Genomic DNA, 26,033 nt, shown 5'->3' with positions numbered 1-26,033 from the left:
AATGGGTGTGTCTAAGGACATGAGATCCTCGGATTCGTCAACGAAAGCTTTCGTTCCAAAGGTGAGGGAAATTAGCGCTGTTGCTAATTGATCGATCTCCATATCGGCGTTTTGAAAGAGATGCTGGCCGCCCTTGAGGGGAGGTTGTTGACGGGGGGCAACGTTCGTGGAAGATAGGTTTCTCCTATCTTCCCGTAGTTGCAACAAAGACTATTTGACGGACTTCGCTTGACTAAATCTTAAGATCTATAGCGGGTCCTCACGTTAGCTAAACATACACCACAAAGGCATGCCGACACCCAGCGATCATCTTACCCGAAGGACAAAATCTGCGTGTGGCGGGCCGCGGGATAGAAACTATTGAAGTATTTACTTCCACGTATCGCTACGACTATTTCTTTTAAGGAGAGGTATAGAGTTACTCTGTGCCTTTGTTAGATAAAACGTTCATCCCTTTGACCGCGGCTACGTTCGGCGACTGATTGTCGCCTCGAGCCCAAGCTCATGATCATAAAACTCGAATAATCGGTGCGGCATTTGTTTAATCTAAGTTACAGAGTTGCGGTATTCCCGCGAATCCAGGGAGGGGTTCCGGTGTTCTTTCATCTCCGACATATATATGTACGTACATTTACATATGTAGCTTGCTCCGGACATACAGACTAACAGATAATAACCGAAGAGAAATATCCAGGCTGTGTCACACGACAAAAGCCACTAGCATGATTTAGGATGCCACCAGTGATAAAGGATATGCATCTATTATTTATAGTGATAAAAATTCTATTACTTTCTTCTCACAGTACTGTGTCTAACTAGACTGTGAATATTTATTGCGCGCTCATATTTCCACGAAAATAATTAAGAGAGACACTTGAACCGGAAGTTGCCGTTATTTGTTAAATATTATATTAGATCGTGGCAAAAGTTTCTTTCGTTCTATAAGGAAATCATAGACGCGCAACATTTTTCTGTTTTCTATTATTTTATCGAATTACGTGCGATCCATTTTGTCCTATTAAGATGAAGATCGCATTGTTTGACTGAATTTTCGTGTTTGTATAAAGATGCGTTGTCGTAAAAGATATGTTTGTAAAACAAAGACGATTAGGGGACAACCTGCTGGTGTTACAAGCAACAGGTACTACGATATACATATTCCAACGAAAATAAATAAAAACGCGCTTCATTAACCAGGCACACGTCAACGCGTAAATTCAACAAATTGTGGAACTTTGAAATTGCACGCAGACAATACGTGGATGCGTATGGCGCAATTTTTATTTTCTACCACAATTCACCCTCGGAGAGTGAAATCTACCTCTGACAATTTCCCGCTATTGCTGTAACATTGACGGATACTTTTATCGAACGATAGGCGCTGATCGAAAGATGTAACTCTCGTCCGAAAAGTTTCTTTCTATGTATACTTGTGGCTTGAAAGCTATAACGGAAAATCGGAAAGTAGGCCGATTCTCGGAGGTGAATTTCATCCCCTTAGAGCAACTTTGGACAGCGAAAGAATGTGCTGTACGCGTCTCGGAAGTTTCATAATCTTTCGAAACTTGTCTTGTAAGTAGAAAATTTGCTTATATCTGTTTTGAATATTTTATACGCTTCTGCATTATTTCGTACACTCTGTGTACTCGTTTTCGAATTTCTCATAAACGCAGAGAAAACGTACGCGACGACTGTTCTATGCATCTCGTTTTTTGAAAATGAACGATAATCGCAAGAACTTGTAACGTTGAAGAACGAGCCACTGACTGTCGTCGTTGATCTTTCAGATCATCCTCGCTTTTATTTAATTACAGCTAAGTGGAAAACATCGGTAGCGAACACAACGTCGTCGATATCCCGTACAATACGTCGTGTTACGATATTACGATGAACATCATTTGTCAGCATCGGTTTCCCGTTGCCTTCGGCTTGCGATCTGATCTTTACAATTCTTGCGAATACGCCTTTCAACGACGCTTTAAACTCGTGGCCGTTTTCCAGGACAACGCACACCGCGCCCGATAGAAATATCGAAAGCGAAAGCTTTCTCTTGTTGGCGGATAAATGCCCGTGAAAGCTCCGGATCGATAAGGGACACGGTATGTTAAATTCTTTTTCTTCGAAACAGGTCTGATGCAGCTTTCGATATCTCGGTGAAGCGATTCGCGCGATAATCGTTTCCCTTTGCGACGATTCTGTGAAAAGCTTCACACGCTTTTCCGCTACACACGACAGATCGTCACTCTTTCTATCGAATAATCCAAGCCGAATCCAAGTTCGACAAGACCAATTCCGCAAAATTCCTGTCTCTCGCTATTCCTCGTGTAGAAGATTTACTAAGTTGAAATTTCACAGATCGTAGCTGCTAAGCTACTCGTAAGTTACTCGCAAATCCTTTCGTAACTTGTATCTCGTCCTTGCATCGTGTTTCTGCATATTCTTCCCAATAAATTCTAATTAAACCGCGGATCCTTATTTGGAGAATGTAAAAAGGTAGAATCTCGGTTGAAAATTGCCTTACCAACCAATTGCTGTAGAAAACGCTACTTTATATATTTTATATATTTTTTCGTGTTCCATTTCGAATTTCCTATGAATGGAATTAAGGAATCCTAGGAATGGAATAAATGGAGTATTAAAATCTTTCCGTTTAATTACAAGGTGGTCACAAAGCGAAAAGGTCAATGAAAATATTCTTGTCGCGCTTTTTCTCCTCTGCGATCTTCCGAGACGTTAAGAAAATCGAAATTGTAGGATTTTAAAAACGAACGTAAGACTTTGACGTTATTGAGAAAAATATTTTGACGTGAAACGATATCGCGATAAAGCCCGCTTAAGCTCGGTATTATCTTCGACGTAGAATAAACTTCTGCCCTTTTTTTAACTCGTCGAAGTTGCCTTAAGTTGTTTTAGCTGTCATCCTGCGCTACTTTCACTATCACTAAAAATTTCTCTCAGAAATTCCAACGAGAAGCAAAATTAAATAAATCGGCGTGCATAGTAATTGCGTTTTGTTATCACGACAAGAATCGCGTTAGTAGGAACGCAGTTTCAGCTTTTTTATTCGCCGCCAAAACGTTCATTTTTGATACTGTCAGTTTCGTTTGGATAGACAAAGGGAAAAAAGAAAGGGAGATAATTCGGACGTCTTACTCGGCAACTTTGCCTTCTTAATTAGCAGCGAGTCAACGACTTGTACGAAATTCTCCGCATTAGTCGGCGGCAGCTAATCGCGACAAATGGCGTGCAACGATGTGCAACTTGTCGTACAGCTGCGAAAAAAGCTATTCAGCTCGTTCTAGCAGGTTCAGTAATTTTAACGGCATAAGACATGTCCAACGTTTCGTGGAAAATTTTATCTGCGCTCTGTTTTTCTTTTATCGTTTTATTTCCGTGACTTGGAGATCACTTCCAGGCTGAGCAAAGGGAATATTTTAATACCAGATCAAAAAGGGAAACAGCCTATCAAATCGAACGATGGAAGGTTTTTTAAAATAGATGACAAATCTGCCAAGTTCTGGGTCCCGTTAAGAGCATAACTAACTTACAACTGCGTGATAACTAGATCGCTGGTGTTCACGCGTAAATTCATTCGTACCTTCATCGAAGCGATAAAAAATATTTTTTAATAACATTTCGGGTCGATGGAATTACGAATTTCCATAAAAATATGCGAGCCAAATTAAAATTTGTTTCGTCCACTATTGATATTGCCACATCTACAATGTGTTTTCCGCTTCTCACGTTTCGCGTATATATATGTCGAATTGTCGTTTGGATTTCGAGCGCGAGACGATTCTTCGTTAGCATTTGCCATCATGATGTTCAATAAAGGTTGTATTTACATAAAATTATATTTCTTTACAAAGTTTGATAAACAATTAGTTTAACGGTTAACTAAGATAACAAACAATAAGTAAACAAATGCTTTTAATAATATTCTTGGGTTCTGTAACGAATCCACGGTCAACGGGAAACTTTCTGTACGTTTTAATATTTTTTGATAGCTCACTGACACGTTCACTCAGGCACAGGGTTTCTCTAAGACTGACTCCAAGACGATGACAGTAAACTCTCCAAGGAGATTGCAAAATAAAAGACAGATACAGTTACATATATCAAATACATATCGATCGGGAATATCAACAAATTCCGAAGCGCCGCAACTAGGCAGTTCCACATAAACCAGCATTGCTCCTGATCAAGACTTGATTGTTTATACAGCGTATCCCTTAACACTGGAACCTCCTTTGTAAAACATTTCGTTCATCCCGTGACCGTGGCTACGTTCGGCGACCAGTTATGTCACCCCGAGCCCAAGTATTGAGAAATCTTCCAAAAGAAAGGCTCGATGTCTCTACATCTCCGACATATATATATATATATATTTTTTTTTTCATGCTACGCGAATTTCCATAAATATATAAACATCGGCAGTCTAATTGAAACCCTGAAACCCTCGAACCGATGTATTTCGTTCGAAAATCAATTAAAGCGATGTTTTTCGATAATTCGAGAAATTAGTTAACAACGAATTCGATTTGATATGTTTTCATTGGACGCGTTCGCTTTAATTGCCCTTTCATCGAACGCTTTGCCTCGGTCCCCTGTCTTAAACATTTCCTCGGAGGATGAACTTCATAACGGACTTGATGAACGGTGTGGACTTAACCTTAAATTACTTAAGGTAATTTTTTATACTCGCGGAATGATCTTTTTCAGAGAATCTTAACGATGGTCGAGCTGATAGAAGGAGCAATGCATGTCTTTTAAACGTCTTCGTTTAAATCATTACGAGGTATTCGAATGAGTTGTAATCGACCATAAGCGTATCGTAATTGAATTATTAATTATTTATTAGAACAAACGATAATTAATATATATTTCTCGATGATACGTTTCTACGTGATATATCTCTTTTTCGTGAAAATTATCTCCTGAATTTTCCACCGTTTTGTACACCATGGTAAATATGTTCGTGAAATAGCTTTCACGATAAAAGTCTCTCGTACCTGCACGACAATAAAACTGTTTTTATTAAATCTCTTTCATTGTTTTCGAACAGAAAATCTATTCTCTGTTGTTTCTTATACGACGCGAAATACGTTCTACGACAGTGCGTTACCGTATAAAGGTTAAACTGTGTACCGTAAAAGGTCAGGCTACAAATGTTGAGAAAATTGTTTGGAAAATAATGGAAAACGTCAAGATAAAATCAGCATTTCTATCGGTTTAATATCTTTGCATGGAATACAAATTTTATTAATTTTAAAACAATTGACGTTATTTTCAGCAAGTTATTCGGTAAAAAATTCAATCGATATTTCACAAACTGGTTGTTCAACGGATATTCCTTTCTCCGTGGTTGCACAGAATACACATTATTTTTTCATTTTTCTTTTTTTTCCTTATCGAACCTCTGAATTCGTATCACAGTTGCGCATAAATATGCACGACGTAAAATTGCGTTAGACGCTTAATTTGCAATTCTTTCGAAGAATAAAAACACGCGAGTAATCTCTGCAGTAAATTAATAAATTTACTTGAAGGGTACTTGCGCGAAGAAAACATTGTAAATTGCAAAATTGAATAATTTTGATGTTTTACCGGAGAACGTTCTACGTACCGATAAAAATACCGTATTATGAAATTTAACTGTGATTTCACTTACCGAATAAGCTACCACTAACACTGGAAGATTGTGTCGCAACGTCGTTTCTCTGAAAAAAGAATATAAATTTCAATAAACATTGGTCGATCGTTTCTTAGCTTTCGTCTATGCCATCGATCTCGACGAATAGAATTTCCTTTGCAAGTAACAGCCGACACACACACACGCCTCTCTACCCGTACGCTTCCCTCGTTCGTGAATCTGGATGTTATGTTAAGGCTGAACTACATCAAGTTTTCTCCTGCTGGCGAAAAAACTTGTTTCTTGGCACTCGAGGTGATTTCTACGAGAACTCTTAGCTTGGTACGTTAAGAGCTGTACAGGCTACGCCGCCAAACTATACGTCGCTTGATAACTCGAATCACTTTGAATCGCAAACAACTGCAACAACACGAGCCAGAGAAGCGTTAATGGATTGCCGATCCCCGAACCGAGTGCCAAAACGCACTCAACGCGCACTGTTTTTATTCTGCTCAAACCGAGGTGGAAAAAAAAAAAAGAAATAAAGGCACCTCATCCTCGTTGATCGATAGAATCGTTCTGTTTTGTGTCTGTTGGGGTAAACGAAGTAGCACAAGGTACGTTCCATCACGTTGCGAAACTCGTTCGCACATCGAAGGTAAATGAAGATACGTTTGAAGGAATGAATCCAATTAATTCCGCGAATTGGATGTGAATTCGAACAAAGCCAATAGGAAGCTGCGTCGATTCTCGAATTCTTCCAATAATTGGACAATAATGCCTGCCGCGGGTCAAAGATTGCCGCGCCGGGTTGAACGATAATCGATACTCGGCAATTTTATCAACGAACAATACGCAAACTGTTGTTTCGCGACGGACGCTATCGATAGAGCTGACGGTCGATGACGCCACTCGAGAATCGTGCAAGGGACAGCAGTTATTTCTTTGCTATTTTTCGGATTAAAGGTTTCCATGCACTTCACCACATTCGAATTGTTAAATTGCACCGCTGTTGACGAACTTGCGTCCTCTGCTCCCATTGCCACGCGCTCGAGCGTCGCATCGAATTTTTGTTGTTCGCTGTTATTCAAAGTCACGTCAATCACAAAGGCTTTCGGCTGCTATTTCGCGTTAATTCAATTCGAGGATCAAAAAGCGGAATAACCGCGTACCAATGGCGACATTGACGCGAACGAGGCGAGTTATTGTTCCCTCGAGTTTGCCAGCAACCTATATGTTTGTTTTATATTCGCTTCTCATCATCCTCGCTCTCCTGGGTAGCACAGAATTTCAGTTACGTTTCTCCTTGGTTTACGTCCATGGTCTACTCTTTCAACCAACGACCTTCGCGTCTCTCCTACTGAACATCTACGCTCGAAGCTTGAAACTTGAACTTCACCTTCGAACGTACCTCTAACTACTTGCACTATCGCTGCGCCTAAACTTTGACAACGTACAGACGTACAAGATGTGAAACTCAGTGTGAGAATATGCAAAAGACGTATCAACACGACGGACCACGGACAGGCCACGGAGGTCTATTACGAAACTTCAAGACACAAACGGAAGTTGTGTAATTAAAAGAAAATAGTTCGACGTATTACTACGAAGTAGCTCAATTTCCTTAACACTTTGACTGACACGCCGAAATCACATGTTTCACTCAGCACGCCACGGGAATATTTTTATTGTTCCAAGCATATAATGGCAAAATAATAATAAAATGACGATGTAAGACAACATTTTTCCCCAATGGACCATTTATCTTATTGGTGGTCAGGGGAGGCCACTGTGGCGCAATTGATAGCGACGCATTATAACAAGGCTTCGTTTATTTCAACAAACCAGTCGCATTCGTTATTTCGTCGCAAGCAAAACGTCCAGAATATATCGTTGAAACGTGTAGAAGATATTAGTAAACAGTATTTGCTCATTCTATATATAATAGTAAGGTATGTGCACACTTCTAACTTGAATTATATGATTATAAAGCAGCATTTACGATTATTTTCTAGTAATCTTAACTTAATAAAGAACGAAAGAGATTTCAATTTGAACGTTGAATCGCGAAAATGTTAAATATAATATAAATTAATATAAATTTTAAATCGCGAATTTGAAAAAGCAGGGAGGGCAGGGACACGGCGCAGCACGCGCTGGAGCTTTGTCCGGCGTGGGAGCTACACAGCTACTCCCTGCGGCACGTCATAGGTGAAAGATTGACACACCCTCGGCGATTCTAGAAACGATGTTGAGAGCGAACCATAGGAATACGAGGCTGTCCGCCTCTTTTGCGAGCGAGCAGAAAGGGAGAGAAAGAAGAACTCTCACCCTTGTAGGATCACGCATGCAGGGGGATGGCGTTCAGGCGGCCCTAGAACCGCTTCATCGCCGTCCCAACGGACCCACGACTAAAACAGGGGATAACGCTAGGGGCAATGCCCCCCCTCCCTAGCATCAAATTCAACAGTCGGAGAATTGTTAGGATTGGCTCGAACAAGAGGACGACGGAAAAGGGTGCAACTGAAGACAATTCATGAGAGGTTCCTGGAGCACTCCTGTCGTACGCGTAGAATGATCATCGTGAAATTTTAGTCGGTAAGAGTCCGACAGTACTCTACTGTTACCGATTATTAGCAGCAGCGGAGTGTTCATGAGGATTTCTTCACGTACAAAAAGAAAAAAAAGGTGGAAGAGTAATAAATAGCAAGTAGAAAAATACCGACTAAACAGTCGCAAATTCTTTTCATAGTTGCAACGTAAATCCCATAGAATTGGATAAAGTAGATTGATCGAAAAAATGACGAATGTTAATGTTACGCATCAACGCAACTATCCTGTTATCGGGTTCAAGAATGCGCATGGGTCGTGGCTTATTAACGCGTATATCGTCAGGCATATAGCTGTGCTGTGGTACTCCGGGGCGCAAGGACCTCTGTTTTCGTGTTACCTAAGGGTAGTTACGGTACAAACGGGTCGATTGAGCGGTCGATGAGAAATTTGAGTAAGTCTCTCCCTGCGGAAACGCGAGTTTGGCCGACTACTAGTCTGGGTCAAGGGTCGAGCGACGGATAAAATTTTCGCGTGCAAACGCAAAAATTTAATTGCGTAGATTGGTAAAACCTCGGTTCGGTAATAAATAGAGTTCGCTTAAAAATAAAGAGACCTCGTTTCAAACGAATCAATGTGCACAGTGCACGACGTCGTAGTAATGATCAGTGGCTTCATCTTTGCAACTTGTAGCGAGTTAGACAATGAGTTTCCACTATATCTCGTTTATCTCACGAGTAACCCGCGCATCTCGCGAATTAGAAACGTAGTTTAAAGTATCGATATGCAGTAAACCACTCGTGGCCATCAGCGACGTGTTTTTAACATTTTAGATCTTGTTTAGCAGATTCGCTTGTTTATGAGACTCTGTTGTCCTCTTTGATTTGTTCGCGCAGTATCGCCCGACGGAACGGAAATTGCAAGCTGCAAGCTGCTCTTGGCTTTATTTGCAAATTTATTCGTGCGCACATATTTCTAATTACGATTAACATCACCAAGCAAGAGCAACGCAATCGATTGTCACACGAATCTCTTGACACGTGCGTTTTATGGCGAGAAAGAGGCAAAACCGTGTCGGCGGATTTGGCACGACTTGCAAATTGCCAGCGTTACACGGTCAAGTGAATAAATATTCGCGTGTCTATTTCGTTCGTCGATGGAAAAATTTTATCAGCTCTGTAACTGATACGTTTTACGGCACGACGAACGATTTATAGCAAATTCTTAATGCTTACGATATAATTTACCAAGAGTTTATACCATCGAGTTTATAGGAGCTTGATCACCGGTCGAATATCCTGTCAAGGTATTTGATATTTCGAATTTACGTCTATATCGATAAAATCAGCAACACGGTAAAATGATACAGCAGTTGCCCTACGTGTTATTTTATATATTTCTATCAATTGCGTAGCATCGTTTTAGAAAATTACTGTAAGAAACTACTAGAATTATTTTCTGTTTATTATTTTACGTTTTTCTCTAATTTCAAACACCACGATCAAGTTGGAATAAAGTTAAATTGAAATATATCGATAAGGAGTGAAATTGCATGGCATATGTGAAAAAATAGACGAAATAGATTTTCATGATCTTGATGGCGTAAAGCGTCAAGCGTAATACTAGCAATGTCAATACTAATGTCGATACCGGCAGTAAATTGATCTTGGTGGTTTAACGCACGGACAATCAAGTGCAACCGTGCAACATGCGGATTTAATCAAATTACATTAGAAAATTATGTATGTACACGAACGATACATGGCATATTTAACCCTTTGTATTCCTGTGTGGAGTGTGACTCGACATCAGTTTTTACCTCAGGAACTCCTTTGTCGAGTCCCACTAGACATTCTTTCAGACCCACCTTTTTGTGAAACGCGCGAAAAAAAATCCAGGATTGCATGGAAGTTGTTCCAAGATATACCATACACTTAAAAATTACAAGGTACGACAATAGTGTGAATAAAACTGGTATTTAAATGAATTTGTTTCTTCCTTTGTTTATTTAAATTGTCTTCTTTTTTAGTTAAAGTAAATTTCAAATTGAATTTAAAAGCGTTGCGAGCTGCTGGTAACGAAATTGAAATAAAATTCGGAGTGGAAAGGGTTAATATCAAAGTCACCTAAAGAAATCGAAGTACCCGATATGATTGAAACTTAAAGACAGCCTCTCGTTTGACAAAACAATATTTTACCACTAAGTTCTTTTCTATCAGGTAAAAGCTAATTCTTGGATTATCGAAATCCACAATTACAAATATTAATTTCGACAAACGTTCTCGAGATCGAGCCTCCGTTCATCGATTAAAATATAAACTGTGTTTATCTGAAATTGCTCGTACATGCTGCGACGTAGAATTTTTTTTCAACGATGCTCGACAATTTCACTTTCAATTGTAAAAAATGTTACGCATCGAGCGGAAACGCCTGACTCGAAACGATAACGTTTCATCAGAAAAATCGGAATGTTTCTATTTTTCTATGTTTCGTAGAACTGGCGTTTCTCGTTCGTCGTTTAATTCGTGTTTTGAATGATGCTGAGTTTGACGTTGACTGATCGAAGAACGAGTGGATGAATTTGTAATAGAAAAGTATACTGAAATGATTAAAGGTATAAATATAAGGTATAAATTAAAGGTATAAATAAATATAAAGGTATAAATATAATATAATACTGATTCAGATCCTTAATTTTTTAGTATTACTAGAAAATGGAAGGATAGGGAGCACGTTCATAAATTTATGCAAAAGAATAGTACCAAAAAAGGTAAGCTTCTGGCTTTGGCTAGAGGCTACAGGGAACATAAAGAGAAATCTGTTTATTAGTTTCTTTGTTCCTAGACCTTGCAACCCAGGACATAATATACATTCAAGGGTAGGATAATATGCGCCGCTCCTTATTTGCAATATATCTGCGTAATAGCAATCTCCAGGCCATGGATATACATAAATAAAGATATAGAGTTTTTCATGAAGTTACTTCAACAGATGAAATATACGATAAATCGCAAGTTAATCAATTCTAAAACAGCGTCTTTTTGTGATTTTTTTTTTTAGAAGGAAAAGAAAGAAACGAAGTTATTGAATTTTGAGGTATGTTTTTATATATATTTAACGAATACAAAAAATTTCTTTTTAAAGTAAAAGAAAAATTATAACAGCGTAAAATTATTTCTAAGCCTATTTCATGGGCTGCATTTTTCAATCGGCGTGATCCTCCACTGAAACGAAGAACCAAAAAAGGATTAAATTATTATATATTTTTCTTCTCGGTGGACTAAAAAAAAAAGGCGGAAAATAAAAAAATGTGTTTTTTAAGAAGAAAGAATAAACTTCAAGGTGCTATAACAATTATTTAAATCAACTTTTTGACAAACTGTTTTAGTTCATCGAGAAGAAAAATATATAATAATTTAATCCTTTCTAGTTTTTCCGTTTCAGTCAAGAATTACGAGGTGAATCTTTCACGCCGACTGAAAACGATTAGAAATCTGATATAATTCTTTTGTTAACATTAAAAAAAATTTGTTGTATTCGTTAAATATATATAAAGCCACACCTCAAAATTCAATAACTTCGTTTCTTTCTTTCCCTTCTAAAAAAAATCACAAAAAGACGCTGTTTTAGAACATTCTAATTCAGGACACCCCGTTAAATAATCATATCGTCGAAGTACGTAAGAATTTAAAGCGAGGATCAGCTTCGTGACAGAGCTCGTCTCTGCGTACGAGCGATAAGTCAGGAAAACGTTGATATTTAACTAAAAGTTATTACCGTATACGCGTAAACGTGTTCCTGTCGCATCTACTTCACGCGCTGCAACGCTAGGCGTTCTGACGCGTCATAATCTTTTAGTCGGCTAAATGTAATATCAATCGTTAGCAGAGAAACGTGAAAGCATTTCGGAGTATTTCTATGTACGAGGATTTATCGAGAAAGATATTAAAAATACATTTATCAAACAGCTTACAGCTTAAACAACTGCACACGCCTCTCTGCCTGCGTCTTTACGTAGAAAATATTTTTTCTATCCAAGAGATGTACGCAGATTTTTCCAACTGACCGTATTTTCACTGTATTAAAAGGCTCTATACTACGAAACACGTAATACTTTCTACGAAACCATTTAATAACAAAAGCGACATAGAAACGTTCGTTCTGTTGCACAGGCGAACGATCAAAATGCGTTTCTTTCATTTCACAGTTTTTACGGGATTCAGAGAGACCGCTGCGGATGTTAAACCGCGTTCGACAAATATGGCGGAAGACGATTTATCTAAAGTTGTCAGGAAACGAGAACAGTTTATATAATTGGAGTTCGTATAATGGAAGCTTACCAATTTTTCTCGCTACGTATCGCTCTTTGCTCGAATAATACCAGCAAACGTTCCGTTAATTGGGCGTTAATTAAAGTTTTGTTTCAATAAACGCATTTCTACTCTACTTGTATTTTTCTCGATAAATCCCGTGTACGCAGCGAACGCTGAAATGCTTCTACGTTTCCATGCTAACGGTCCATGTTACCATTTAGCCGACTAATTGTCAGTGATTAATAAATTGTGATAATTGGTCGATAAAAAGCGAGTGATAAGTGAATTTATGATACGATTAATCAGCTCTTCCAGATCTCTTTGAAAGCGTGTGCCTAGAATGTGTCGCAAAAGGTAAACGGTGACGAGTATACTCGTCAAACACGGAGTACGTGTGGCTGTTATAACGTAGAATGAAATTGCAACGAAACGACTGTTTTATCTTGTAATTTTATTAATGTCGGCCTAAAATTTGGCAATGGCGTAACTCGTATGCTGTAACTGAGTGAGAAAACGTTGTTTATAAAGCTTAAAGTGTCGTGTATGGTAATACCCCATACAAAATGTTTTATGGATACATCGATGGATCTCGAAGAGGAGTTTTGCGTTTTACACCTTTCGCTGAAAAGGCGGATGCTGAAATAACGTTATAATCCACATTATATGCAGGTGAGAGGTCAGTGATAAAAGATAAAATGTAAAGACACGATGGATCTGCTATATTCTACGTTCCATCGAACCACGAAATATCTTGGAGCCTTTAAAGCGTACGGAACAGAAAATTTCGTTATCGAAGCAGATGAGAATGTAACAATGTAATGGTGCAAAATTACAATACATATATGCGATATAAAAAGAATAAATCTGTTCGTTTCTCACTTGTCTTTTCAACAAAATCCATTATCTTTTATTATCGTAAGTCGGCAGCTAGAATATACGATTAATTCTAAAAATAGTGCAAGTGATTTAAGCATTTAAGAGGCACATTTTTGAACAAACTGCTCGTAAAATTGTACGACGCGTAAATCTCACTTTAGAAGATCGTATATTTTACGAAACGTTTTATTGCGTGTCGGAAAAATACTTTTTAACGCGCTCGAACGCCGAACGTCGAACGTCGAAACGCGTCTAAAAACGAGATACAGCGGCGATCGAAGGGAAGTTTAAAATTCACAAAACTGTGTACGATAACTGCACTAATTGCGACTTTCATCACCAACAACGTTGAAGACAGTCATCCGTATCAAGCTTGTTCGCAATCCAATTCTTCTTATCAATTACAACTTTTCTTTTTTTCTAAAACTGTCGCGTTTCTTTTATCCTTTTTTTTTTTTTAAACTTCCTCTCGTCCTCCATCGTATACGACTTGCTGCAATTTCACAGCCACCGGCACGTACGTGCCACAGAATAGACGACTATCGTCGACGATTTTGAACAAATTTTAGAAAGAAGAAAACTTAATAAAATTCGTGATGTATCAATTTGAAGCTGCCTCACCTTATCCGCCAACGTAGATGAAGCAGTAAATACACCGACGTACGGATACTGTTTGCAACCACTGGGCGTCTACATTTCTTTTCCACCCCTGTCTTTCCCATTCGCCCACACATTTTTTCCCCCGTCACGTATCTCGCACACACGCGTGCGCTATACGCACATACGGAGAATTACAGCACGCGAACCACACAAATCAGTCTCAATTACGAATTAATAAAGAAAGTCGATGTTTCCCGCGAAGATGGTCCGCGAACTATATCTTCCGGGTATTCGGACGTGATTTCCATTTCGAGATACGATTTGGAATGCCAAAATGAAATTAGCGTGGAGATTTACGTCCGCCAGCCGTGCGATCGACCGATTGCCTTGAAATTAGAGTTGATTGTGGAACAGATTGGAGTTTGTTACTGGCGACGGTTAGCAAACTGTGAGACGGATCGTAAAAAGGATTTCGTGCGGCGTATCCTCTGATTAATAGTCTTTTGAACTGTTCATTAAGACGAAACACTGCTGGATAATGGGCGGAGAGAATTTTCTTGAAATCTGTTTTGCTCCGCAGCGGGTAGACGATCCACGGATATTTTTGACTTGGACGAATTCTACCGACATCTATGGAGGCGTCTCCTAGCGAGCGATTCGTCGTAAGGTTGTTGGGGGCAGACCAATCGGATTCAAAAACCCGAGTACGACGAATTGAAAAATTTCGAAAGCGGAACAAAACCAATTTTCATATCAATGACTGAATCTTTCTGACGATTGGAAAATTGGACGGTTTCCCGAGAATTTCGTGAAACCACGTGTATATATGTCCGCGAATCTTTTCGTCGAGTCTGAAGAATAAATGCACGAATAGAAAATTAGATAACAAACATTAGATCGAGGAAAGGCGTGGAAAACATTAAATATCTTTGCATAGACAATTTTTATCGGATTGTCGGGACGTTTTTATCGAAGTTTCAGTCCTTTTCTATTGCGATTATCTGTGTCGCGGAATGATTTACATAGAAATGAATTGAACAAAGGTGAATGTAGAATACGAAATTACCTTTTCCCCAACTTTCAAGCTTCCCCTGCAGTAATATAAAGATTCACGTTCCCTTCGTACATAAGATCGAATGTAAAACTTCTAAATAAGAAAGCCAAGCCCCATCTCTTTGAAATCAGAAATGGTCGATCACTTGAATCTGAATCTTAACAAATAAACATAGATGGTGGCTTCAAAGGTTATTCGATATAAAGAATCTTCGAGTTCGTCATCGAATCTACATGCAATCGCGAAAGGTTAATCGCTGTTCCACGGAGTCTTTCTCGCCCGAAACATTTTACCCGTATTTTATTATGCATCGCTTCTAATTTAACCGACTTATCGAAACAAACGAAATTTACCTATTGCGTAAACTCTCTCGAATAGGACGATGAAGTAGCCGCAGGTAGGTAACTCATTGCGGCGCATTGAAATTCAAATTCTACGAGACACCCGTACACCCGTACACACCCGTGGACAGATGGAACATTGGAGGAGACAGAAACGCGAAATTATCGGTAGCGGGGAAAGGAGAAACGAGGTTAAAATGGAAATATAGAAAAAATGTATGAAAGAAGAATGAGTCTAAATATCACATGGCAGAATTGAACTCTTCAGGTAGGTTTCTCCTTTCGATAGACCAGAGGTTACGTGCACTGCATTTAAATGAAAATTGAATTTCCTGTATACGTACTACAAAGTATAGAGTAATTTGCCCATGCGAGATAAAATTTCAAAAGGAAATTCACCTTCATTCTCTTTCTATTTAGTTCATTAGTTTCGGGAATAAATAATACAGACAGGTAATTCTATTTTACTTTTCGATCATTCTTTCGACCTTTACGTATTAAGCTCTTTATGTTGCCTGAATTTTCAATACTTGGGAAAATTATTCCCACAATCATGCAATCCAGAATTTCGATTAGATTTATTTATTTATTTATTTGAGACGTTAAATATTTCCAACTCTAATTTACTGTCGTTCGAGAAGAAGGCGCGAAAAAGTCGGGTTTAAATCGAATAGACGAGAAGAAGAAGGAATTTTATAACGTCTAAAGCCACGTTTTATGTAATTCTATGGAATAGGTTCGCGGAATATTTTCAATTATTCGATAAACTTAGTTTCTCGTTCGAGCATAAACATGCACTTGCACGTTTCGTCCACGCATTTTCTGCGATACCACGCTCAACGATTAACTAATTATATCATTGTAGAGTATATAGGCTTATTAATTAATATAATAAATTATTATATACTTCAGGTGAACGTACAAGCGCGCGCGTGTGTGATGACTTTATTCGAAAAAAAGAATTTGTTCTTGTCGTTGCGTTGTTCGTTCATTCATTATTCATCTGATTAGTAACATCTGGTTCTTAATACTCGGTCCTAATAGTAATAGCAGTAAGCTGGCTTAATTTTCCTCTAATTTTTAAAATAGTTTTAATATTCAAAGCTGTTTAACATTTTAATATTCAAAGCTGTTTAACATTTCATCCTTGGAACACTCTCAGTACGTATGTATAAATAGTGTGTACGTGTGTATTTTTTATCGTAGTTTAGGGTATCTTCCACCTCAATTTCCAAATAGTTTCCTTTAAATTCATTTTTATGAAACAATACTGACACGCAAGAAGGGTACATCAAACAGTCTTCGACTGTTACTTCCTCGTCGATTATTCCACATCACTTAGAAATATTGTTTGAAATTTTTATATTTACATTGTGGATATACGAATATTTATATTTTTACGGTCACACTAAAGTGTTAAAACCCGGACAGATATTTGTCGTACTTTTTAAATATCCTAACGAAGATTATACTTTGAATGTCCTATATATCGTTGCATATTCTGTGAATTCTATGCATCCTTAAATTCTATTACTCGCTTCTTTTATCTTCCGAATCTTTAAACATTTCCCACACGTATACGCGTCACAATCTGATTGTTTCGCACAGAACATGAAACCGATATACCTGGTCGTTAAAACGTCACCAAATTAATAGTGAAACGAACGAATGATGATATTCGTCACATCGTTATTGCTACTTCAACCAACAACCAATCTCGTTCTTTCTGCTCGAGTAAAAAGTCTCGTTAAAAATACCAGTTTTCATTTTATATAAAAAGGAAAAAAATTCCGACCTTACGATATTAATTCTATGCTAATTGAACGTAGTTATCTTCGAAGAAATTGGCTTGCGCGCTTCTTATGCATAAATGCAGCATTTCCGCGTAAGCTGATTCGTTGTTTGCTAGGTCGCGATTTAGCGAGCCATCGAGAGTCAAAAAGCTTCCTTTCTTTGACCCTTGTTCCAATTGGACCGAAACTACGCTCGTTACATCGACGGAAAAAGTACGAAAGATTTCGCAAATCGGAGGAGACGACGCTGGGAACAACGGAAAAGTTCCTCGAAACGTTTATCCGTGGTCGTATCTCGTGCGAGTAATTCCAATCGATGCCCGGGATAAGCGTGACCCGTATTCCATACCGCCGGGTGTTCATCGATGTCACTGAAATTTTCTCTCGCTTTCAACTTCTCTACGCTAGTTAATAAAGCGCGGCAATCGTTGCAGGGTATCTCTCCCACGCGTTTACGCCGAATCGCCTACAACATGAACCGATATCGCGCCTTTTTTCCTTTACTATTGCGCAGCTTCAACTACGACCTTTCCGCGACACGTATTTCAATGCTAGCGGCTGCGACAAAAGCCGCATGAAGCACGGCGAATTAAAAGCGCGTCAGAGTAACGCGGAAAACATTGTTCGTAGTTTTCGTTAAAAAATGATTTGCAAAGGAATTTTACCGTTGCAAAAACGGTGTATGTAAATGGTGGAGATAGGAACAAATGGATAATAGATTTTTTCTTTTGTAGCGCGGGCGATAATATTTAACTTTATCAGGTAAATAGAATACCCGCTCGTTCGACGAATTTTGTTTTACGATCGAGCCCCTATGACTTCAAAAACCTGCACGAGGCTGCAACAATTTTCTTTGATTCCTTTCGTTTCGCTGCCTCCTATAAGTGAAAATAAAGCTTGCTTTAACTCGAATCATCTACACGTCCGGATACGTTATTTTAGCTCTGTAACTCGAGTTTAGAACACGATCTAACCCAGCCCAGACTTCTACATGGCCAAGTTTACCTGTGCGAGTACAACTTCCATATTGCCGCTACTCTAACAAGTTGCTCTCTGCAACTCTAACTTTTCCAGCTATACGTTACGAGCCGTCAGCAACCAATCTTTCTTTCTATTGTTGGCATTGTCTGGAATAACCATAAAGATATAGAGATACAGAGTACGAGGGTCGTACGTTACCGTGTAAATGGATGCGATATGAGAATGGCAAGAGAATGCCCTGTTAGACGGATAAAGGCGCCTTTTGTCCTTGTTCAACGCTAATCTTACCAAGCCCGGCGAAACGACATAGAAAATTCGATTTAAAATTGTGCATTTGCCCTTATTCATTTCGTCAAGAGTTAGTGTTAATCAGGTACGATGGTTAATCTGTGTTACACACTTACGTATGTAGCTGCGATAACAAAACTTTCCAACGGTTTCGTCGATACAAGTATAACATCGAAGCGTAAGTGCCAATAGGCCTAACCAGTCATCGATATCCCTACAATCCCTCCAACGAATATTTGAAAAAAGGCGTGACGAAAATGACGTTCGAAGACGAAAATTCGTTTCCTTTTGTCGTCTCTCAATATCTCCACTGCGCACACGGTTGGTAGGCGTCCGCTACCATTGCCACGTGTAAACGGTCACGGACGAAAATGACGTTGGAAAAATTAAATTCCTTTCTTTTTGTCGTCTCTCAATGTCTCTACTGCGCACGCGGTTGGTAGGCGTCCGCTACCGTTGCCACGTGTCTACGGTCAAGGACGAAAGTGACGTTCGAAAACGATAATTCGTTTCTTTTTATCGTCTCTCAATATCCCCACTACGCACGCGGTTGGTAGGCGTCCGCTACCATTGCCACGTGTAAACGGTCACGGACGAAAATGACGTTCGAAAAATAAAATTCCTTTCTTTTTGTCGTCTCTCAATATCTCTACTGCGCACGCGGTTGGTAGGCGTCCGCCACCATTGCCACGTGTAAACGGTCACGGACGAAAATGACGTTGGAAAAATTAAATTCCTTTCTTTTTGTCGTCTCTCAATATCCCCACTACGCACACGGTTGGTGGGCGTCCGTGACCGTTGTCGTGTAACAATGGTCGTGGACGAAAATGAAGTTTGAAAACTAAAATTCCTTTCTTTTTGTCGTCTCTCAATATCTCTACTGCGCACGCGGTTGGTAGGCGTCCGCTACCATTGCCACGTGTAAACGGTCACGGACGAAAGGACGTTCGAAAAGGAAAATTCCTTTCTTTTTGTCGCCTCTCAATATCTCCACTACGCACGCAGTTGGTAGGCGTCCGCTACCGTTGCCACGTGTCTACGGTCAAGGACGAAAGTGACGTTCGAAAACGATAATTCGTTTCTTTTTATCGTCTCTCAATATCCCCACTACGCACGCAGTTGGTAGGCGTCCGCTACCATTGCCACGTGTAAACGGTCACGGACGAAAGGACGTTCGAAAAGGAAAATTCCTTTCTTTTTGTCGCCTCTCAATATCTCCACTACGCACGCAGTTGGTAGGCGTCCGCTACCATTGCCACGTGTAAACGGTCACGGACGAAAATGACGTTCGAAAAATAAAATTCCTTTCTTTTTGTCGTCTCTCAATATCCCCACTGCGCACGCGGTTGGTAGGCGTCCGCGACCGTTGTTACGTGACAACGGTCACGCACGCCCACCAACCGCGTGCGTAGTGGGGATATTCAGAGGCGAAAAAAGAAAGGAATTTTAGTTTTCAAACGTCAGGTAACAATGGTCGCGAACGCCTACCAACCGCGTGCGTAGTGGGGATATTAAAGGGCGACAAAAAGAAACGAATCGGATCAAGAAAACATTTGTTGAATCGAGAGTTGTACGTAAAGAGTCGAAAACGAGAATTGTTAATAAATATACTATTAAACATCTACACATCCTGCACCAAATAACCTCACGTATTTACCGTACGAATGTGCGTGCGTTATTAGACGAACGCATTATATATATGTCGGAGATGAAAGAGCACCGGAGCCTTCCCCTCGGAACTTTGGGAAGACACCTAGTACCGTAATTTAGATTTCACCATAGCCGTATTAAGAAAGCCGTTGTCATTCGATCCGACTGTACTTATTCGAGATTTATGATAATGAGCTCGGGCTCGAGGCGACAACCAGTCGCCGAACGTAGTCGCGGTCAAGGGGATGAACGTTTTGTTTAACCAAGGCAGGAAGTAACTCTATACGATGGTAAACGATGGTAACGATGGTAAACGTTTCAATGGTTTCTGTCCCGTGGCTCGCCACACGCAGACTATGCTTCGAGTAAGACGATTACCAGATGTTGATGCGTCTCCACAGTACATGTTCGGCTAGCCCGAGGACCCGCTATAAATCTTAAGATCTATTTAACGAAAGTCCTTCAAACCGACAAACAACCTTTGTTCCAACTACGGGAAAATTGGAGAAGTCTATTTTTCTCACGAACGACGCGGCCCGATGGCGACTTTCTCTTAAGGGCGGCTAGCACCCTTCCCCTATTTCCTCCAACTAAGTAACTCCAATTTCCCTCACTTTCCGAATGAAGACTTTTCTCCGCGAATCCGATGATCCGGTGCCCTTAGACACACCCATCGTAGTTTTCCTCGACAGCGTCACCGTGATGGAGAGACACTCTATCGTACGATTTTAACGACGATACAAGTAATTCTCCGATACGTAGTGCTTGTTCTGTGGCGACCTGAATATAACTTAGATTTCCACGAAGTATACACGTTCGACATCCCGTTGACCGCGGATTCGTTACCGGACCCGAGGCCATTGTCATAACGCCGCGAGTATCTAACATTGTGATTAATTACCAACGCTGTAATACCACTCACTTGTGCCAATAAACTCTACCATTGTTACACCGCATCGATGGCCAATATCAACGAAGATTCATCGAACACCTCCACCCCCAATCCTATCATCTAGCCGACATATATATTTCGCATTTTCAGTCTTCGTCGTCGTCGATCCTTATCGTTTTAAAAGTCGTACGGTTCCAGAGCATTTGGTCGCAGTCGCAGACCTTTCGGTTAGCGAGCTCGTTAGCGACTGTCTTATGAAACTCATGGCGAAGAATGAACCTACAGTTTTAGGTCTGAATTTAGATCACGAACGATCGGAACCACACTGAGACAGACGTCTGTCTTTCTTTGTATATTTACGCAAATAAGATCATCAAGTAGTCAAACAATTTGATGCTCGGATCTCGATGATTGCGAACAATTACATTTCTGTTCTATTAACCGATCTGAGTGTTCCATATTTTACCTTTTCTGCGATGTCGATTCGATATTAAGAATTTATTTATAACGTTAGAGGTATAAGGCTAACACTTAGATGGAGCGTAATTACAAGAATCTTTTACATATCGCAACTGAGGCTAAAATAACAAAAAAAGAATAAAATAAAAGAATAATAAAAATAAGGTTTTGCGTGTGTGTGTATGATTAAGCGAGAATACAAGGCAAGAGGGAGGATAATTATTGTAAATCGAGTTTATGGCCAGCAGTCTGAACATAAAGTATACTACGTTGCAAGCTACGAGTGAACGTAAAAACTGTATTACTACCGTTACGTTACAAGGCACACGCACGAGCGAAATGACAAAGTTAGGATAAAAAGATTAGAAAATAAAACCAAGCACGCTGTAATGGTATTTCGCGACGTATTTTATTCTGTAACGTTATATCTGGTATGGTTATACCTTTCGATAAAAATCACAGATAATAAACCGAGTCTCCGTTTCAGTTGTAAGAAAATAAATTTCATTTTGTATTATGTAACGTTGCACTTTGTACAGCAAATCAACCGTTTCTCATATTTCGAAATATACACATAGCGTTTTATGCGTAAGGAGAGATAAGAAGCACACGGGACACTTGTGTACGTACGTTGTAAAGGACTTTCAATTTTGCATATGTGTCAGTCATCACGCATGAAATAACCGGACCAAAACAGTGGATACGGCGATACGTGTTTGACACGGCCAACCAGCGTTTGATTTGCGTTGAAATCAAATTTTTCGGTTCAACTTCACCGAAACTTCTTCTTATTCTAAAGTTATTAATACCGTTGAAGTGGATCTCACTTCAAACAAAACTTTACATCTTCTCTCTAGTGTTTAGTTTCCTTAGTCCTGCGAGAGATACAATTAGGCCTCGGCATAACGATCCTCTTTCAGAGGCTTCTTTGGTTTCAATTATAGCACCGCGAAAATCATCGCCGACATACAGACAACATAGACAATAAAGCGGAAATGCCAACAAACCGAAAGGATCAGAAAACTTCGATAGACCTAACGGCCATCAATATATTAGGTTGTGTTTTTCTTTTACAGACACGTCTTTTACAACGATGCATCTTCATACAACATGAAACCTATTTTGACAGAACAAAATGGATCATACGTAATTCGATAAAATAATATAAAACGAAAAATGTTGTACATCCATTATTTCCTTATAAAACGAAAGAAACTTTTCGAACGACCTAATATTTCGACATCACAGTCGTTGATCGTCAGTTAGCCACCGGAGAGTCAAGAGTGAAGAATCGCTAAAATCGAGAGTTGTCATATCGCACGACTGCTTTAAGATCAAGTTCGAGTTCAATGATCATCGTTTTCTGTTTAATCCACTGTAATTAATCCATCTATCGATACATCATCACATAGGATAGAAACTACTGGAAATCCTAATTTCTAATATTTCTCTCTTTAGGCCAAGATAAAAAATACATCAACAAATACCGTCGACATCTTTAGCTAATTATGCAATAAAGACGATGAAATCATTGAATATATTCGTTTAACCGCATCGCAATTATGGTACAGATATCTCACGACATTGCATATACACAGCCCGTACGATGGCCACGGACAAGTTATTTCACGACACAATACGTTTGTACGACGCTACGAATGCGTTATTTCGCAACACAATACCGTTCGTACATTCCCACGGACGAGATATTCCGCGCGTCTGTTTTTCCGCAATTAAGCACAGCTCTCGCCCTAATAAACAAACACTTGCTTTTATACGAGACGTTTTTGTCACATTCGGATACGTATTATAATTTATCTCACAAATTTCCTGCCTTTCTATCCACTGTATACGTCAGAGACGAAGATTTCTAGTAGAAACACAATTCCATTGATTTTAACATCCAGGTGAAATACGTACGATACACGTATTGCGTAATATTTGTATCATTATGTATGTATCATTATGTTAATACAAATCTATACAATATATTCTTACAGGATTTATCATAATCGACAACGTAACGATCTGCAATGTTCATGAAACTTCGAATCAAAACATCGATAAAAACGGGATCGACGAAGCAGAAAATACGAGTCCCGTCGGATGCAATCCGACAGTTTAAAATCTGTTGTTCTTGATATCCGATCCTACTTTAAAATCGAAGCGTTCGTAAACCGATTAAAATCATAACTGCTTAATTACGATAATCAGGTGAACTCATTGGCCAAGGATCAAGGGTCTAGAATTAATATCGAGCTTAGTTGTTGGGTCACAAATAGGTCGTATACACCCGCTTGATGGCTATTCGACGTGCTTTGACCATAAAGGTTCGCAATACTAGAGTATCTTCAACGAAACGCAGTGTAACGTTGCAGCAGACAATGAGAGGCACCGACGTGAAAACGTACATACTTCATGGCTGCTGTCCCTTCCATTCTCGCTTTCTTCTTAACTGACTAAGAACGAGGAAAGGAAAAAAGACTTGTTCTCGACTTTTCATTTCATCCCTTACGTTACACGAAGGCATTGTCAGCGTCTCTTTGAGATTTTGCTCGGCGCGTTTCTTTCGCGTCGCCTATCGTCGATGCGCGATATTATTCGATATCAACGAAACAACGCCATTAAGACACGTATGGTCTCGCCCTTGTAACGCCACTGTGGCTGAGAAACTATATTACGCGTGATATAAAACGTATTATAGCAACGTGATATAAAGCGATAAAAATTATGTGGTTTATATAGTTTGTATCTTCTACTTCTTTTAAGACAGGGAAATTTATAGCGGCGAGCATTTGTAGAGCGACAAGTAGGTACATACGTTGATTTTTAAAGGCTTGTACAAGATTTTTAAGCGGAAATTCAATTTCGTTGGATTCTGTTTAATTGGATTTGAATTTTTAAAAGGTAATGAATTTTCCCGATCGAACTGTTAGTTTAAACGCGGCCTTTAATTGTATCACGAACATTATTTTACGTTACTCTGCAACGTTTCCTCTATGTAATATATTCAATGTTTGTATACGCGATCTTCGCCTTAAGAATTACTCAAATATTTGGTTTTAATACGAAGGATTGTTTTAAAGATCATTTTCACCTCTATAAATATTTATTGTGTAAACCGTGTGTATAATTTGCGTAAAGCTTAAAAGATTTCCAATTTAACATTCGCACGTGAATTAAGACTGTTACTTGGAAAAATCATCGAACTCAAGAACCACACTCTTCCTCGCGTTCAAACTTATCCGCCTGTGCAGTTCGTAAATTCACTTCTTAGGTTTCTAATGAATTTTCAAAATAAACCTTCAACCTATCTATGTATGTATCTATACGATTAAACAAACCGTGGATTTTTATGCATTTCTAAATAATTTGTAGATATTATTCTAAATATCCATGGAACTATCGATTAAAGAATTATTATTCACGAGAATATAAGAAACAAAGATTATTAAAGTTATTTTATCTGGTATTACATGCGTGTAATTCGCGAGTCAATAACTTTATTTAATTATTTTGCTAAATTGATTCCTCGTCTCCTATATTTGCAGAAAGATATTTCTGTTGCGTCAAATACGTTTCCATTTTATATTATCTTCCACAGAGGTACTACATACGTATTATCTTTCTGTCTATCTTAACTTCAATTTTTTTAACTCGTCGCTTGTTGACTTTGTCAAATGTCCTTTGTTTACTTTGAAGTTGCGAAGCACGGAAAGCTTCCTAGGTACGTGTCCCACTCAGTCTAATAAAAAACGTTCAGGTGCGCGAAAAAGAAAAACGCAAAGTTCAAACGCACGCTAATAGATGGCTATATTTAAAAAATTACTCATATTAAATATATTAAGGGCTAAGTGACTTCAATTTTATTAGCTCGTTTCCTGCTGTCTTTAATGTTGCGAAACAGGAAAAACCTTCCTATCGCTCTCATCTAATAATAAGCATTTGGGTGCACGAAAAAGTAGAAGATTCAAGCCAGGATCAACGGAAAGTTTTACTTAAAAAATCAAATATGAAGAATCGAAAAACTTTTATTCATCTCCGATATCTATTCATCTCTCCGAGATGTATCTTGTTAAGATTATCCTCCTTCGAGGATTAAACGCTTCATGGCTATATAAAATGGTAACGAGTAGCGCCCTCTTCTAAAGTATTTAAAAAACAGGAGTAGGTCAGTGTGAAATTAAATGGCTGGAATTTTCAGCGATTTCCATAGACAGTGTCTTTGAAATACCTAATTCTCGCTGTTTCACGTATAAGCGAAATAGCGCTCAGCTTTCCAGCAAAAAGCAAATAGCTATATTCTGTAGTATTTGAAGCATCGACTGGCGAACAAATGCGAGAGGAAAAGTTTCGTGAAATTTACATCTTGAATTTCGTTATTTCATTTAACGCAGAGGGATTGGCGTCCGCTACGATCGATACGTTGGCAGATTTGCCTGCGGTTTCTAGCGATTGTCGCGACGATTCTAATTGAGTTTTGCGAAAGAAATGAAATTAAACGTTGGCCGTTAATCGATGGCTGGAAAATAAAATGGATTGCCATGATTCGTCGTATCCCCCGCCTTTTGTTTCTTTCTCATCTTTCGCGTTTCACGGTCTTC

At 39.1% G+C, this 26,033-nt stretch overlaps 1 long non-coding RNA gene across 1 annotated transcript; it reads right to left on the bottom strand.

The window, feature by feature from the left end:
- Positions 1–3,754: 3,754 nt before the first annotated feature.
- On the bottom strand, positions 3,755–3,989 carry LOC126926907 (uncharacterized). Its single transcript, XR_007715010.1, has 2 exons — positions 3,912–3,989; positions 3,755–3,798 (listed from the first exon to the last, which is right to left on the bottom strand). It is a non-coding gene; the product is annotated as an uncharacterized LOC126926907 (long non-coding RNA).
- Positions 3,990–26,033: the final 22,044 nt, after the last annotated feature.

The sequence above is a fragment of the Bombus affinis genome, unplaced genomic scaffold (assembly GCF_024516045.1).
Source record: "Bombus affinis isolate iyBomAffi1 unplaced genomic scaffold, iyBomAffi1.2 ctg00000059.1, whole genome shotgun sequence".
Taxonomy (NCBI): Eukaryota; Metazoa; Arthropoda; class Insecta; order Hymenoptera; family Apidae; genus Bombus; species Bombus affinis.
Note: the sequence above shows the minus strand (reverse complement) of the source record. Positions and strands in the feature narration are given on the sequence as shown.